Genomic DNA, 18625 nt, shown 5'->3' with positions numbered 1-18625 from the left:
TCAGCAAAAAAAGTGAGGCAAAGTTTCGCCACAGTGATGTAAAACAATCCTTGCCAGTTCTCGCAAACACTTGATGGCAGTTGTTGCTGCCAAGGGTGGCACAGCCAGTTATTGGGTTTATAGGGCAGTTCATTTTTTTACATAGGGCCAAATTGGTTAGGATTTTTTCCCTTAATAATAAATAATACTTTTACTATTTGAAACCCTTTTTTGTATGTACACAGGTTATCTTTGTTTGGTACTAAAATATATTTGAGGAACTGAAACATTGTGAAACAAGTGCAACCAAAATGATAAAAACAAAATAAACCTTTTTGGAGGCAAATACTTTTTACAGCACTGTACATCCACCATATTGAGGAAAAGGTCACCTAGGCCAACCAGGTTAAGTCATGTGATTAAAAATCCACAAACCTGGCACTGCTTAGAAATACACTGTGCAAAACAGGCATTCATGAACACAAACTTTAGTCGTGTCAGTGCATAATCCACGCCTTTTATAAGTTCAGCTGTACTTACAAAACAGGGATTCTGTCACTGACTGCAAGGCAAGAAACATGTTTTCATGTTTTCAACCTTGAAGAAAAAGTGTAGTAAGTTGCAAGGTTGCGACTTGAGGCTACACTAAAATGAAATGGGGCAGAATTCATGCATGCTCGTGCAATACTTATCCAGTTAAAGATCAGAAGATGAGGCTAAAGGGCAGCAATGGAGAGATTAAAAGAAAATGTGTGCATTTGTCTTCTGGTGGATTTGGGGCCCGCATACTGTCTGAATGCATGCTTGTTTGTGCAAGTTTAGTACAATTACAAGGAAAAAAGTAATGCTTACATGAAGATGAAGAAGAACCTCAACTAAGTCAACCCTAAAGGTAGGTTTTTGCTTTGCAGAGCAGTTGCTGGCTTTGTATTTGGCAAAACCACGTCGTTGTCGACACTGTTGCAGAAACCGCTATGGGTTCCATATGTTGTTGAGGAGGTTCTTGGTCCTTCTAAAAGCAAACATATGTCTGGGTTTTTTGTGTGGTTGTAGCTTTACAATCAAAGCCCAAAGGGGAGTAAAAGGTGTCTCATTTCTTGCCAGACACAGCAGAACTCTTGGGCTGCACAGATCATAATAATGAGAGGAGATGACGCCTGATGTGTTTGTTTTCCTCAAGGGGAACTTCAGGGAGACAGCAAATGTGGTTAATTTCTCTTTTACACGCTTTATTTACACGCTTAAGAAACTGCTTTGTCTGTTAGAACTAGTGACCTTAGTTTGCATGCTTTCAGCTGTGGGACCCAAACAAGATATTAAGTCAGGAGAAAACGGACTGAATAGGTAAATTAAAAAGCAACATACTCCTCTTCATGCTCAGGAGGCTGATGTCATTTAGCTGAACCTCAAAACTGTTGAACATCATTGTTCAGTTTTATGACAGATTTGTGGTTAGGTTTACTTAAGTTTGGGGAAAAAACAAGGGCTGAGAATTGTAGTTTGTTAAACTTAAGGAGATTTTGATGTCAGGGAGTAAAATAAACAGTGTATGGACATTGTAAAGAGGAACACTTAACTGCCTGACATATTAAGCTGTGGGACTTTTGTTCTGATTAATCTTTTACAAATGTTTCCCCCATTGAAGGTTGCTGCTGCCATTAGAGGGTTTCTTCACTTCAACATAACCAGTCTTTAAATTCCACTTAATGAATGCCGACTATCTGCACTGCAACTCAGGAACAAAGTATGGCCATAAAAATATAATCAAATGTATTTAATAAGATATATGTTGAACGTTTTGAACACGAGGGTTAGTCCATCCTAGACATCCATTGTTGTGACTACATGACAGACATCCAAGCAATACCAGAAAACATTTTAAATTATACGTTTAAGTATTTTGTTGAATGCTGGCCATTTGCCCCTTCACTTTTTTGCAAGTTCTGCATTTTCCTGCTGTTTGTTTGTTTTCGTGTTTCGTATCAACCATCCATCAAGTCGCACATGTCAATTTGGAGGTTTTGTACCCGCTTTGACAACGGAGGAGTCAAATAAATTTTCCATCTAGTAATTGTCTAGTGTACGTTAAGGAAATGCAGTAAGGCAATTTACAATAAATAGTATCCACTATCAGGTGGCTGCTTATAGCTGTTTTGGTTTAGTCCAGGGCTTTAATCTGTCATCTTTCAAAAGAGTTGACTGGCCCAAATGGGTATAAGTGTTAGAATCCTTGGGTGTTTGTGTTTTGATCATTTCCTTGTTTTTTTATATTCCATTGCTCTTGTCATATTCAGTTATTTTTCTGTGTTCATTATTGTTAGATATTTCCTCATTAATTATTTCATTCCTTTGTGTTTAGTTTCTCTTAGTCTGTATTAATTGGTGTCCCTCTTTCAGCTTCCCTGCTTTTATTCAGACACAGCTGTTCCACATTTCCTCTGATTAGCTCATCTGGTTCCATTATCTACCCCTGTCTCAGCATTTAAGCTTGTGGTTTTTCATTGTTGCTTGCTGGATTCTTCTGTTTTACTGTCAGTTTCCTGGTCAGTTTCATTCCCTGTGCTCCATGACCAGTTCTTCCTGTGATTTTTGTAGGTCCTCATTTTCATTCATCATTAAAGAACTTTGTTTGCAAATGTCAGTGGTGGGGTACACCCTGGACAGGTCGCCAGTCCATTGCAGGGCAATACAGACACACACAGGACAAACAACTACGCACACACTCATCCATGCCTAAGGGTAATTTAGAGAAACCAATTAACCTAACAGTCATGTTTTTGGACTGTGGGAGGAAGCCGGAGTACCCGAAGAAAATCCACGCATGCTCGGGGAGAACATGCACACTCCATGCAAAAAGACCCCTGGCCGAGAATCGAGGCAAGGCAACAGTGCTATCAACTGGGCCACCATGCAGCCCAGAAAAATATACAATGAAAGTAAATTATATATAAGATTTGAGGATTTTTCTGCTTTACCCTGGAAAATAGATCAGAAATGCGAAACTACCAAAAGAAATACAGTAGTTTATGGGTATGACATATACTTAGCACAAAGTAAGGATATTGTTTGGTTATTTTTTTTTTCTTTGTAGTAACAATGCTTCTTGGCATTAAAAGTTTTATACTGCTGGAAAGTGTTAAGGAAAAAACTCCATCGTCAAACATGACCACGCCTGTCCCCACAGAACTTGGTTTATCTGCTCATCCAGAAATGGTAGTAGAGAGGATATAATGGTCTGCCTGAAGTCCTGACCTCAACCACATTGAATAATTGTACGATCAGCTTGGCGTGCTGTTTGTCCTAGAGTGACTGACACAACACAGTTGAAGGGTGGGAAGTATCCCACAGCAGTGCGTAACCACGAGGAGGTGGTGCCAAGCAGTTGTGGCTGTGCACAGTTCTCCCATGCACGACTGATGCCTCTGTTTTCTAAATGAATAAATTGATAAACTGCTAATATATCTTTTTTTTTTGTTTTTTTCTTCCATCATCCAGTCCAATAAAGGACATCAAACAAGAGCCAATATTAGAATAATGCCAATAATCTGTCATGTTTTTCATGGGCACAATCCACATACTCAGCTCTGCTGCTGAACCCATAAATGCCTTTTCCCTACAAATGTAGCAAAATTTAAAGAGAAATAAAGAGGCTTTTCAATGGTATTTATTACCAAAAAGTGCTGGTTCCAAGAAAAAAATCAATTAAATAGAGATTTTTTTACTTTTTGTGCTACGTTTGTTATGATTCTGGCCTGTCTGCCTGCTCTGCTCTAATGCAATCAACTCATCAGCTTCACCTGTCTGCTGCTGCACTGGAGCGCATCAACGTCATTCTACACACCTGTGGATGTGCAGTTATATACAGCCCTCCGAAAGGCAGACGGTGCCAGATTTTCGAAAGCATTTTGTGAGTAGTTATCCAGAGTTCCTTCCTGCCTGATCTCGTTCTCTGACCTTGCCTTGCCTCGCCTCACGGATGTTGCCTTCCTGCCTGCCCCTTGTTGGACTGTTTGGATCCTGGATTTCGACTCTGTTTTCTGCATCTGGTTTATGCCTCAGCCTGCCCCTTGTCTGATGTCTCTAGCCCTGGAACTCGATCCTGTTTCTGTTCATGGATTTACGCCCCAGCCAAGCCACTGGTTTATTCAGCCTGAGCCTGCCTGGCTCTCAAGTCTGCCTGGAGTTATAGAAAAGAGGACAACCACAGCTTCAGCTGATTCCCCTGAGGATTTGGATCAGTCGGCACTCCGACTGATCCAAAACTGTCTGGATCACATCTTCTTCTGGATTCTGAGCCTCATTCCCAGACTGAGAAGGTTAGTGGCTTTATCTAACTCTATTCAAGTCTTGAGTTTTATTTAGCCACTAACTCGCCTCTCTGTTCTTAGTGATTCATGGAAGCTGACTGTTGGTTACCTGTGTGCTGATCCTGCCTTGCTGAATTAACCTTTTTTACATGGTGTCTTGCTGAATTTCGGGTCCTGAAGTCCCTGGTCGTAATAATGTTAGTTTATGGGTACAAACTCTTGATGTGGGTACATAATGGGGGTGAGAATTAATGTGAAGCCAACATTGCTGCCATCAATCTGTCACAATTTGATCATCTTTCCTTGGTTGAATTTATGAAAGATATCAAAACATTGCTTACCAGAGAGATTTCTGTTTTTAAGGCCATTACACTTTTTTCCAAAGAGCTATTGGCTGAAAACTTGGCATACAGTAGAATATTAATCACAAGATGCTGTGTTTCAGGTTGTGTGTTTAGTCTAAGCTGGATTTTTTTTCCAAAAAGACATGACTTATAGATCTTGTTCATTCACTGCTGATACTTTTTAAGCCCCTAAACCATATTTTAACCACTTTTCTTAGTTTTTAAATATACTGTGCAATATGCTGCAAACAGCCGGGTACAAGTACTGGACTGAAAATGAGAGAAAGTAGCCAAAGTCCAAAGAAAAACATAACGTTAAGCCTGAAGAACTGCCAATCAAGATCACTTTAAAAAGATTACAAAAATGTCTGGCACCTCTGAAGGAAAATATAACATTATGTATAGTTTAATGATTTTTTTCACATTTAATAGCAGTTTCTTTTCTTTGTCTTCAACTTTCACATCTAAGGAAGCACCAAAGGTTCATTTTTATGAAAAGCAAAAGTAATTTAAAGCAAGTATTAAATGGCTCATGAACATCTGAAAGTGACATCATTGACTGGTAAGCTGAGAGCGTTTGGGCAGCGCCTGCTTCATCCAACTCAGTTCTGAAAAAGCCAGAAAATGGGCCAAGATAAAGTATATGAAGACCAAATATGTGTGTGTTTGTGTGTCTTTATTTTTCTTGTATATTTTCCCAACTAATGGCATCTGTGAGCATGGGAGCTATTTTAGTTGAAGAGAAAAGGATGAATTGTGAGGGCAGAGAAGGATTTAATGCCTCTTTGTGAAGGACGCCTTAAATGTCTCAAGTCAAGAGTTTGTCTCCTGGCTGTGAGCAGCCACAAGGACATATATTCTGATTTAAAGACTGATTGCAACTTTGCATTTGTTTCTCACTACTGATCATCAAAGGCCGATAGATGAAACCGGATCTACTGCAGATAAAGACAGATAAACTTAGACACAAATGGATGGGAGTACTTTCCCCTCTTTCCTTCCTGCACATAAAAACAGACACAAAGGCTCTCTGTCCATATTCCAATAGAAGGCCCATTCAAACCAGCACCAGGCAAATTTCCAGGTAGAATGGTTTAAGACTTTGAATACTAGGTGATGGGAAACAGTGTGAGTGTTTCAGAGGAAAACATGAGGCCACTTTTTCCTGCAGACCTGATTTTGGTGAAGTTCTGAGGTAATAATTCATTTATTGCTGCCCCTGCCAACAAGTGCAAGAAGAAATTAATATTAATTATATTAATTACACCACATCTTACCATATGTAGTCACAACTATTTATTGTAGATTTTAAAAAAAACATGTATAATTTCATATAAGAAAAAGAGAGGTTTAGCAGTCCAGACATCAGAAATGGAGCAGTTTTCAGTAAACTACTAGCTTTATGACAAAAACCATAAAGCCCATTAATTCACATCTGATGTGAAAATTCCACTTTATTCTACAGCCCTATCAGAATTTAATCAAATGATTATAGGTACATCACATGATGGCTGCAGCCTCTCAATATTCTGGTATCTTCAGCTCTTATACAGTTTTTCTTGATTAATTGCACAGCTTCTAATGTATTCTACTACCAGAAGTTATTCTGCTTTTACAGGGCGATGGTGGCAGGGGTTCATCTAGTAACCAGTGGGTTGCCAGTTCGAGCCCCTGCTATGTCTGTCTTAGTCGTTGTCCTTGAGCAAGACACTTTACCCTCCTTGCCTGCTGATGGTGGTCAGATGGCTTGGTGGTGCCTGTGTATGACAGCCTTACTTCTGTCAGTCTGCCCCAGAGCAGCTGTGATTACAATGTAGCTCACCACTGTCTGTGTATGAGTGGTTGGATGACTGAAAGTAGTGTGAAGTGCTTTGGGGTCTCTGGGGACTTGATAAAGCGCTATATAAGAACAAGCCTTTTAGCCAATAGGTTTTTTTTTCTGCATTATCTGGCTCATGAACAGTGCCAGCTGTTTACTGGCACACCATTAATGATGTGTAAAAAGGAACTTAATCTTTTGCTGTAAATGAAAAATGTCGACAAATCCGACTTTGAATTTGATGCATTTCTTCAGTGAGGAAAAAAAATCCCACATCAATAAATATTAGTTTTTAGCAAATTAATTAGTGGCTAACTGTTTTCCATAGAACAAAACTGGTGGAACATTTGACCAGGTTGGAGCAGACAGAGTGAGGAATCTGACCATTCCTTTTTGCACAATCTCATTAGATTGCCCAGAGTCCTAGATTCTGTCTTATGCTCTCTTCTCTTCAGCTCACCAAATAGACTTTCTATAGGATTTGCATCTGAGGACTAAGACCACCATGAAAGAAGGTTGATTTTGTCTTGTGAACCATTTCTGTGTTGATTTGGACATATGTTTTGGATCATCATCCTGTTAAAAGATAGGTTAAAAGACAGCGATAAAGTATTTTCATTCTACTGGTAGAGTCCACCAGATTTCCATTTAAATTGGTTCTACAGCCTTTGAAAAAGAATAATAGCCCCACATAATTATATATCCTCCTCTGTTTGTAATAGTGGGCATAAGGTGCTTTTCCAAATACAGTGCATCCGGAAAGTATTCACAGCGCTGCACCTTTCCACATTTAGTTATGTTACAGCCTCATTCCAAATATCAAATTAATCTCTTTCCAAAAAATTCTACATTCAATTTCCCATTATGACAACGTGAAAGAAGTTTGTTTGAGATTGTTGAAAATGTATTACGAAGAGAAAACTAACAAATCACATTTCCTTAAGTATTCATATCCTTTGCTTTATATTTTGTTGATCCACCTTTGGCAGTAAATACAGCCTCAAGTCTTGTTGATCATCTTTGATGCTACAAGCTTAGCTCACCTATCTTTAGGCAGTTTGTTCTTTGCAGTTCATGTCAACCTCCATCAGGTTGGATGGGAGACGTCTGTGCATGGCCATTTTCATATCTCTTTAGACATGTTCAATCGGATTAAAGTCTGGACTCTGGCTTGGCCACTCCAGGAAATTCACAGAGTGGTTCTGAAGCCACTCCTTTGAGATCTTTGTTGTGTGCTTTGGGTCGTTGTCCTGCTGAAAAATGAACCGTCACCTCAGTCTGAGGTCAAGAGTGCTCAGAAGCAGGTTTATATCCAGTATGTCTCTGTACATTGCTGCATTCATCTTTCCCTCAATTCTGACTTGTCTGTCAGTTCCTGTTGCTGAAAAACATCCCCACAGCATGATGTTGCCACCACCAAGCTTCACTGTAGGGATGGTATTGGCCTGGTGATGAGCGGTGACTGGTTTCCTCCAAACATGATGCCTGGCATTCACACCAAAGAGTTCAATCGTGAATACTTATGGAAATGTGATTTCCTAGTTTTCTATTTTTAATTTGCAACAATCTCAAAAACCTTTTTTTACATTTTCATAATGGGGTATTGTGTGTAGAATTTTAAGGAAAAAGATTAATTTGATACCTTTTGAAATAAGGTTGTAACATAACTAAATGTGGAAAAAGTAAAGCACTGTGAATAGTTTCCAGATGCCCTGTATCCATCCTTTGTTTCTCACCAAAACAACACAAAAGTGTTTGTTGCTCAAAAGCTAAATTGTACTCTCGTCTGACCAAAACACACTGTTCCAGTTAACATCAAAGTAGAGTGTAGCAAGAACAGAAAAGGTTGTTTTTTTTAGCATCAGTCCTGAGCAACCTGTTGGTATGCCGATAGCATTTAACGGTTGTTAAGGAGACTTATGCAGACATAAAGTGTGTCCAGCACTGTAGATACTGTATTCAATTCAAAAATACTTTATTAATCCCGAAGGAAAGTTAAGTGTTGTTGTAGCTCATATTATGCAGGTTTCCTCAAAGAGCCGTTGTAGATGCTGATGGCTGTGGGCAGGAAGGATCTCCTGTAACGGTCTGTCTTACAGCAGATCTGAAGAAGCCTCTGACTGAAGACACTCTGTTTGTGACAGTCTAATGAAGAGGATGCTCAGGGTTCGCCACAATGTTCCTCATTTTATGAAGCACAATGATCTCCAGAGGAGTGTCCAGAACAGAGCCTGCCTTCTTTGGTAGCTTGTTGAGCTTTTTCAAGTCTCTTGCTCTGATGCTGCTACCCCAGCAGATGATGGCAGAAGACATCACACTCTCCACAACAGACTTATAGAAGATATGCGACATCTTGCTGCAAACACCGAAGGACCTAAGCTTCATCAAGAAGTACAGTCTGCTCTGTCCCTTCTTGTAGATTGCTTCACAGTTGCATCTCCACTCTAGTCTGTTGTCCAGGTGAACACCGAGGTATTTATACTTCACCACCTCCACTTCTTCTCCAATGATGGAAATAGTGTCTGACCTATTCTTGTTTCTCTTAAAATCTCTAATCATCTCCTTTGTTTTATTCACTTTAAAGATGATTGTTTCCACACCATGCCACAAAGTGGTCCATCAACTCCCTGTACTCAGCTTCTTGTCCATCTTTGATCCACCCCAAAACTGCAGAATCATCAGAGTATTTCTGCAGGTGACAGGAGTCTGTCTTGTACTGGACGTCTGAGGTGTACAGAGTGAAGAGGAATGATGAGAGTACAGTCCTGTGGTGCTCCTGTGCTGCTGACTACCTGGTTAGACACACAACCCTTCAGTCTCACAAACTGCGGTCTGTTTGTCAGGTAGTCTTTGATCCAGGAGATTGTTGAGGCCTCCACCTGAGTCTTCTGGAGTTTCTGACAAAGCAAATCAGGTTGGATTGTGTTAAATGCACCGGAGAAATCAAAGAACATGATCCTCACAGTCCTGTTGTCCAGATGACAGTGGGTTTGTTGAAGCCAGTGTATGATGGCATTGTCGACTCCAACTCCACAGCGATAAGCAAACTGAAGGGGCTCCTGATAGTTCATTGTTTGCTTACTCAGGTGGGCCAACAGGAGTCTCTCTAGGACATTCATGATGTGGGACGTCAGGGCAACAGGTCTATAGTCATTGAGGACTGATGGTTGAGTTTTCTTTGGTACCAGAACAAGACAAGAGGTCTTCCACAACACTGGAACCTCCTTCTGGGCCAGGCTAAGATTGAAGAGGGGCTGCAGAATACCACAGAGCTGCTCTGCACAACACTTCAGGACTCTAGGGCTGACACAATCTGGATTCCTTATTCTGTTTCAGTCTTTCCAGTCTTGAAGTCTCTTGACTTCTTGAGAGACACAGGTTGAAGGCGGAGGCAAAGGGAGCATCAACATCTTCTGATTTGGTTGATGGCAAACATGTAGAAGGAAAAAGGTCCATGGCTGAGGTGGAAGATAAAAAAAAAATTGAGGTGTGACAGGAAAGCTGTGGGTCAAAAGACGGTGGGATGTCTGTTTGGCTGTGAGTAGGAGAGGAGGATGCTGAGCTTGTTTCTGAACAGAACCTATTGAAGAATGTGTTCAGTTCATTGGCTCTGTCCAGACATCCATCGGTCCAGTTGTCCTACAGCTTGAAACCTGTGATCTTCTTCATCCCTGACCACACATCTCTGATATTGCTTTGTGGAAACTTGCTCTCCAGCTTGTTGTACACTTCCTTGCTGTCTCTTATTTTGACTTTAAGTTGCTTCTGTATACTCCTCAATAATTCCTTGTCTCCCTCTCTGAAAGCTCTCTCTTACTTATTAAGCAAGTCCTTCAGGTCACTGGTGATTCAGGGTTTGTTATTGAGGAAGCATCTCACGGTTCTGGTGGGGATGATGTTATCCACACAGAAGTTATAATCGGTCACACACTCAGTCATAGCATTGGTGTCCTCTCCATGTAAATAATATGGACAAAAACTTACTGCTAACAGTTCAATATCTGGACTGCAGAGATGACACTTCACAGCAGCATGTCCTGGATTACACAATCTGTTGTTCACAAGTACTGCCAGTCCACCTCCTTTACATTTGCTGCTCCTCTTTAAATCTCTGTCTGCTCGTATGGTCTGAGCCTGGCAGAGAGATGCTGGAGTCAGGCATATGACTCAATAGGTTATACCTATTATGGTGACTTGAGTCACCATGTTTCAGTAAAACACATAATGCTGCATTTCCGATATTCTGGCTGAGACCTTTGTAGGGCGTGGAGTTCATCCAACTTGTTTCCCAACAATCTCACATTGCCCATCATGATCGATGGAAGCGATGGTTTAAACTTCCTCCTTCTCTCTCTTCTCTTTGCTCCTGCTCGGCATCCACGGCGCCTCCTTTTCAACTCATCAGGAAATTGAGGTTGTAGATGAAGTATTATTTTAACTTTTGAGATATTAATCAGCTGCTCACGGTTGTAAAAAACAACCCCGTTACCATGGTGACGCATCATGACAAATGTCTTAAAGTAAGAAAGTATCAGCAAAAATCCTTCCAGCTGTGCAGCATCCGATACCGGAGAGGATAATCGTCCAAAAATATCAATTTTATCCACCACAAGAGGAATTTGTGTTGTTAAAAAGAAATAATCAGACTAAAAAGTAAAAGAGCCACTCCAATCTGCTGCCACCTTGAACGGCGCAGTTATAGAAAGATTATCTTCAGAGAATAACATACTCTGTTGGTGCTTTCATAATTATTCTCATGTACTATTATTTTGGGCCAGGACCGCTGAATCTCCAGGATACAGCAGATATGTCGCAGGAGGTGGTTTCCAGCCTTGGTGAATGCAACTTAGGTGTTGATTTGCTAGGATAATGGTGACAATTTAATCAAAATGTCAGTACAAACAGGAAAAGGTCTAACGATACCTAACAGCAGTTCAAATTGCATTAAAATGTAGATTTGTTTGGACTACTACATACTGTCGGTAAAATCTCATAACCAGTCCATAGAAGCCCAATCATGTCATCCCTCCAAAAACCTTAACTAATCCTTTAACGAGTAAATAGGTTATGCATTTTTATTGGACAAGTAACCCATGGAACAGTCATTTTGCTGCATATTTGATTGTTGTGAAGTCATTTCAAGAAAATCCAGATCAGTCAATATCTGTCAGCATAAAGGTTTTTCAAAGTCAGCTGTTTTTCACATCAGAGTTAATATTTCCAGGTAAACGTGTCCTTTGTTGCGAAGAGCACTGACATAGATTTTATATTAATTCTCTCTTTATTGGGTTCTTCTGCAATCACACACAACTGCAGTTAGTCCATTAGCTTACAGATCCTTTCAGATGCATGGATCTACTTTCTTTCCACAGTGCCACCACTTTCTCTGTCTTCCGTGCTCTTCCTCCCAACCCCCAAAAACCCTCTTCACAGGAACAAGTGAGTGCCGCACTTCCCCTCTGAATTTCCAGCTGCTGTACACAGACTAATGCATTCCCCAGAGTTGAGGGGTAGACCACAACCCCAAGAACAGTCTGAGCTCTGCTACCAATAAACTCCAATTTCATTTAGAAATGGAAGGAGAAAGAGGCTGAAAAATGTATTCCGGTCAGAAGAATCTTTAAAATGTCTCACTTATAAATGATTGCTACATTGTACAGTTTCATTGATTATTTTTGGCAGCCAGTTGGTCCTGATGTTGACAGCATAAAGGGTTTTGTAAATCAACAACAAAGTATGGGAACTAGAATTAGGAATTAAGAACAACAAAAGATAAACAAAACTGACTTCTTTAGTGCTCCATATTGAAGTTATCATATCTTGTTTGTTTTGGACAAAGCGGGCCATTGTTAAGAAAGTTTTAACAGAAAAGGCTAACAAAAACCAAAAACAATCATAAATCAGATAAATTGCTCTGAGCGAGGGCTGCTTTAACTAATCTACCACTTTTTCTCTTGGTTTCCATCAATCTTATGGCCTCAGTCATCTTAACAGTTTAAAATACTCTCCATAATTTCTCTGGCCACCAATCAAAAGTCCTAAAATATATATTATGAACATGACTGAAACTTGAGAATATTCCATGAGATAGGAGAAAGCTTCATCTTTTTTAAATACAGTGGGGAGAACAAGTATTTGATACACTGCACATTTTGCAGGTTTTCCCACTTGCAAAGCATGTAGAAGTCTTTCATTTTTATCATAGGTACTCTTCAACTGTAAGTGACGGAATCTAAAACAAAAATCCAGAAAATCACAGTGTGATTTTTTTAATAATTAATTTGCATTTTATTGCATGACATCAACAACTATTGGCACAATTATAAGAAAATTAAATAAAATTCTTTATATATACAACTTTAAGGCCAGCCAAGTCATTTGGAAATTCAGCCAGGTGTCTGTAAAACACAAATCAACCCACCCTTAAACATGGTGTTCTTACAAATCTTACAAATGTTCCTGCTATAAATCACTGCTTAAAAGATATTCCCGACTGGATTTCTTCAATTATATCAAAATAAAACTGACAATATTGTCCAGTCTCTTGAAACTTAAGTGGCTAATATAAAAAAAAACTAATCTAACGAAGGTCTTTTTGAGAGACTCCAGAGAGGCCAGTCTACTACCAGAAACTCTTTTACTATAATTCCACGTTGTTGCAACACATGCAGAATGTGGCTTCATTGTCTTGCTGAAATAAGCAGAGACATCCCTAAAAAGACACTGCTCCAAAACCCATACTTACTTTTCAGCATTATTGGTGCCTTCACAGATGTGCAAGTTACCCACGCCATGGGCACTAACACTTCCCCATACCATCACTGATGCTGGCTTTTGAAGTTTGTGGGTGTTGTTAATATATGGCTTTTAGCTTGGCATGGTCCCCTCCTTGAACCGCCACCTTAACGTGGTGGAGGGGTTTGAGTGCTCGAATGATCCTAGAGGCTATGTTGTCTGGGGCTTAAATGCCCCTGGTAGGGTCTCCCATGGCAAACAGGCTCTAGGTGACGGGTCAGACAAAGAGCGGTTCAAGAACCCCTCATGACGACTACAAAATCGAGGCACGTGACATCGCCTGGTACGGCGGAGCCGGGCTCCCACCCTGGAGCCAGGCCTGGGGTCGGGACTCGTCGGAGAGCGCCTGGTGGCTGGGTTGCTCCTCGCGGGACCCGGCCGGGCCAAGCCCGAATGAGAGACGCGAGACCATCCCCCAGTGGGCCCACCACCTGCAGGGGGAACCGTGAGGGACCGGTGCAAAGAGGATTGGGCGGCGGACGAAGGTGGAGACCTCGGCGGCCCGATCCCCCGGATGCTTAGGCTGGCTCTAGGGACGTGGAATGTCACCTCGCTGGGGGGGAAGGAGCTTGAGCTTGTGCGGGAGGTCAAGAGATATCGACTAGAAATAGTCGGGCTCGCCTCCACGCACAGCGTGGGCTCTGGAACCCATCTCCTCGAGAGGGGCTGGACTCTCTTCTACTCTGGAGAGGCGTCGGGCTGGGGTGGGTTTGCTTGTCGCCCCCCAGCTCAGCCGACTCGTGTTGGGGTTTACCCTAGTGGATGAGAGGGTCGCATCCCTGCGCCTTCGGGTTGGGGAGAGGTCTCTGACTATCATTTCAGCCTACGGGCCGAGTGGTAGTGCAAAGAACCCGGCCTTCTTGGTGTCCCTGTTGGGGGTGCTAGATATTGTTCCTCCTGGGGACTCCATTATTCTGCTGGGGGACTTCAACGCCCATGTGGGAAATGACAGTGACACCTGGAGAGGCGTGATCGGGAGGAATGGCCTCCCCGATCTGAATCCGAGCGGTGTTTTGTTATTGGACTTCTGTGCTAATCACGGATTGTCCATAATGAACACCATGTTCAAACATAAGGGTGTCCATCAGTGCACTTGGCACCAGGATACCCTAGGCAGGAGGTCGATGATCGACTTTGTTGTCGTATCATCAGACCTTCGGCCGCATGTTTTGGACACTCGGGTGAAGAGAGGGCCTGAGCTGTCCACTGATCACCACCTGGTGGTGAGTTGGATCCGCTGGGGACGGAGAAAGCTGGACAGACTTGGCAAGCCCAAGCGCATAGTGAGGGTCTGCTGGGAACGTCTGGCGGACCCCTTGGCCAGGGATGTATTCAACTCTCACCTCCGGGAGAGCTTTGTCCAGATTCCGAGGGATGTTGGAGACATAGAGTCCGAGTGGACCATGTTCTCCGCATCTATTGTCGATGCTGCTGCCCGTAGCTGCGGCCGTAAGGTCTGCGGTGCCTGTCGCGGCGGCAATCCCCGAACCCGGTGGTGGACACCGGCAGTAAGGGACGCTGTCAAGCTGAAGAATTAGTCCTATCGGCTGTGGTTGGCTTGTGAGACTCCTGAGGCGGCTGACAAGTACCGTGGGGCCAAGCGTGCCGCGGCCCGGGCGGTGGCAGAGGCAAAAACTCGAACCTGGGAGGAGCTCGGTGAGGCCATGGAGAAGGACTACCAGTTGGCCCCGAAGCGATTCTGGCAAACCGTCCGGCGCCTCAGGATGGGGAAGCAGTGCTTGGCCAACACTGTTTACAGTGGGGGTGGGGAGCTGCTGACCTCGACTGGGGACATTATCGGCCAGTGGAAGGAATACTTCGAGGATCTCCTCAACCCTGCCATCACGCATTCCCTGGTGGAAACAGAGGCTGGGGACTCGGGGTTGGACTCTTTCATCACCCAGGTTGAAGTCACCGAGGTGGTTAAAAAGCTCCGCGGTGGCAGGGCTTCGGGGTTGGATGAGAAACGCCCTGAGTACCTCAAGTCTTTGGATGTTGTGGGGCTGGAGGGTGTGTTCCAACTACAGGGGGAACACACTCCTCAGCCTCCCTGGTAAGGCCTACGCCAGGGTATTGGAGGGGAGAGTCCGGCCGATAGTCGAACCCCGGCTTCAGGAAGAGCAGTGTGGTTTTCGTCCTGGCCGTGGAACACTGGACCAGCTCTATACCCTCTACAGGGTACTCGAGGGTTCATGGGAGTTTGCCCAACCGGTCCACGTGTTTTGTGGACCTGGAGAAAGCATTTGACTGTGTCCCTCGTGATGCCCTGTGGGGGGTGCTCCAGGAGTATGGAATCGGGGACCCTTTACTAGGGGCCATCTGATCTCTGTACAAGCGGAGCAGGAGTTTGGTTCGCATTGCCGGGACTAAGTCAGACCTGTTCTCGGTGCATGTTGGACTCCGGCAGGGCTGCCCTTTGTCACCAGTCCTGTTCATAACTTTTATGGACAGGATTTCTAGGCGCAGCCAAGGGCCGGAGGGGGTCTGGTTTGGGGACCAGAGGATTTCGTCTCTTCTTTTTGCAGATGATGTGGTCCTGCTGGCCCCCTCTAGCCAAGACCTACAGCATGCACTGGGGCTGGGATTAAAATCAGCTCCTCCAAGTCCGAGGCCATGGTTCTCGACCGGAAAAGGGTGGCTTGTCCTCTTCAGGTTGGAGGGGAGTTCCTGCCTCAAGTGGAGGAGTTTAAGTATCTCGGGGTCTTGTTCACGAGTGAGGGAAGAATGGAGCGGGAGATCGACAGACGAATCGGTGCGGCCACAGAAATGGGGGTGCTGTGCCGGTCCGTTTTGGTGAAGAGAGAGCTGAGCCGAAAAGCGAAGCTCTCGATTTACCGGTCAGTCTACGTTCCTACCCTCACCTATGGCCATGAACTTTGGGTCATGACTGAAAGAACAAGATCCCGGAAACAAGCGGCGGAAATGAGCTTCCTCCGTAGGATGGCCGGGCACTCCCTTAGTAGAGCCGCTACTCCTCCACATCGAGAGGAGCAAGTTGAGGTGGCTCGGGCATCTATACCGGATTCCTCCTGGACGCCTTCCTCGGGAGGTGTTCCAGTCTCTCGGCTGGCCTGGGAACGCCTTGGACTCCCCCCGGAAGAGCTGGAGGAGGTGTCTGGGGAGAGGGACGTCTGGACGTCTCTGCTGAGTCTGCTGCCCCCGCGACCCAGTCCCGGATAAAGCGGAAGACGACGAGTATGAGTACGAGCTTGGCATGGTAGAGTTTTAACTTATATTTGTAGATGCAATGACAAACTGTGTTAACTGTCAATGGTTTCCTGAGGTGTTCCTGAGCCCATGTGGTAATATCTGTTACAGAATGATGTTGGTTTTTAATGCAGTGCCTCCTGAGAGGTCGAAGGTCACAGGCATTCAATTTAGATTTTCGGCCTTGCTGCTTACATGCAGGGATTTTTCAGGATTCTCTCAACTTTTTGATGACATTATGGACTGTAGATGATTAAAATCCCTAAATTACTTCAAATTGTACACTGAGAAACACTGTTCTCAAGCTGTGGTCTATTTGTTCACTCAGTTGTTCACAAAGTGGTAAACCTTGCCCAGTCCATGCTTGTGATCAACTGAGACTTTTGGGGATGCTCTTTTTATGCCCAGTCATGAAACTCACCTGTTTCCAACCTGTTCACCTGTGGAATGTTCAAATCAGGTGTTTTTTGAGGATTCCTCAACTTCCCAGTCTTTTGTTGCCCCTGTCCCAGCTTTTTTGGAACTTGTCACAAGAATCAATTTTAAATTGAGTGAATAAAAAAACAATAAAGTTTTAAACATTAAATATCTTGTCTTTGTAGTGTATTCAATTGCAAATAGGTTGAACAGGATTTGGAAATCACTGTATTTTGTTTGTACCTCTCAACTTCATTGGAATTGGGATTGTACATTTGCTAGCACCATCATCTGATGCTCATCTAAATAATAATGCAGCCAACAGATTTCTTAATTTTTTTGATTTCCTACTTGAGAGGAGAAGATCGTCTAAGCACATGATGAACCATCTGTGATATAACTGCACAGACAATGGTAAAAACCACGCCAGGGCACAATGACTCAACTAGTAATGCTGGAACTTGTGATTTCTGGGAAGAAAATCAAGAACATTTTAATGTAAAAACAAAATCCAACTAAATATTTTAACGAGTTTAATAAATGTGTTCAGTTTTACAGAATAAACGGTATTTCTAACCACCAAGATAGTTCTGTTTGTCTCTACCTTTACCTCTGCTGTCTTCACTGTTTTAAGTTGACATTAATTGTCTGCATTAGGTTGTTCTGCCAAACTTTTTCGTAAACCAAATTCAAAGCTCCTTATTTTTTTTTCAATAAAAATTAAACCTCAATTAAAATACAATCTTATTTTATAATGCAAATTTGAAAAGTTGAGGAAGGTTTCCCATGTGCAACCCAAAGCTGGTGTTAATGAAAAAGAAATGTTTCCCTTTTTTTACATTTCAGGCAAACTTAGGAACAGGTCTGGGTGACAACGTTTACACTTTAAATGTTAATGACAGTTTGCTTGCTCTCCTTGCCTCTCATTATAAGCAACTCATCCTCTAATCTTTTTCCAGGTATTAACTTTCACTTGGTTCAAATATCAAACACAAGCTTTTCTACCCACATTAGTAGAAATGTTATTTCTGTCGAAATCATGTGGCCTTTTCACAGAAACCACAGGTCTTGTGAGACTGTCTCAGTGTTTATGACCTGCCCTGACTTCACACATTGACTAACACTTAAATTACAGAAGTACACTTGTGAGGATGAATGCATTTCCTACCAGCCTGACATCAAGGGTACAGTGGTTATACATAACACCCGATATATAAAATGCCAGACTCTGCAAAATAAAATAATATGACTATGACAAATCATTGCAAACCCATTTCCTCATTTAATGTCTGTTATAGCTTTGGCAATTCAACAAAAAAAACAAAAAACAATTTTGTTTGTTTGAAATATATTCCTAGTATTAAAGCTGCAAAGGCCTAGTTGTGTAAGTGTGCAATGCCTTAAACTGAGTATTTGTTGAAGCAACTTTTGATTTTATTTTAGCATTAAGTCTTTTTAAATTCACACATGCCATCATTTATAGTAAATCTGATTATGCAGAACTTAAATTCAAGTTACCTGTTAGGATTTTCTTGATAAAACACTATCTGACTTCTATGTACAGGTGAGAGATGGTCCAGCGAGAAAATGAATGGAGAGAGACAGCCACCAACAACAATGATGGACTGACGAGTGACACACAAAACCAAGAAGCTGTGAGCAGAATAGTTTGTTCTGTACAAAGTTGAATGTGCTGACAACAAAATCCCACAAAAATCATCAATGGAAATCAAATTTGTTAACCAATGGAGGCCTGG

At 42.5% G+C, this 18625-nt stretch overlaps 1 protein-coding gene and 1 long non-coding RNA gene across 3 annotated transcripts in view; one reads left to right on the top strand and one right to left on the bottom strand.

The window, feature by feature from the left end:
- Positions 1 to 18625, bottom strand: part of LOC124859645 (serine protease HTRA1A-like) — a 46008-nt gene that overhangs the window by 13603 nt on the left and 13780 nt on the right. The window lies entirely within an intron of this gene.
- On the top strand, positions 3088 to 5285 carry LOC124859646. Its single transcript, XR_007036163.1, has 2 exons — positions 3088 to 4295; positions 4368 to 5285. It is a non-coding gene; the product is annotated as an uncharacterized LOC124859646 (long non-coding RNA).

The sequence above is a fragment of the Girardinichthys multiradiatus genome, chromosome 22 (assembly GCF_021462225.1).
Source record: "Girardinichthys multiradiatus isolate DD_20200921_A chromosome 22, DD_fGirMul_XY1, whole genome shotgun sequence".
Taxonomy (NCBI): domain Eukaryota; kingdom Metazoa; phylum Chordata; class Actinopteri; order Cyprinodontiformes; family Goodeidae; genus Girardinichthys; species Girardinichthys multiradiatus.
Note: the sequence above shows the minus strand (reverse complement) of the source record. Positions and strands in the feature narration are given on the sequence as shown.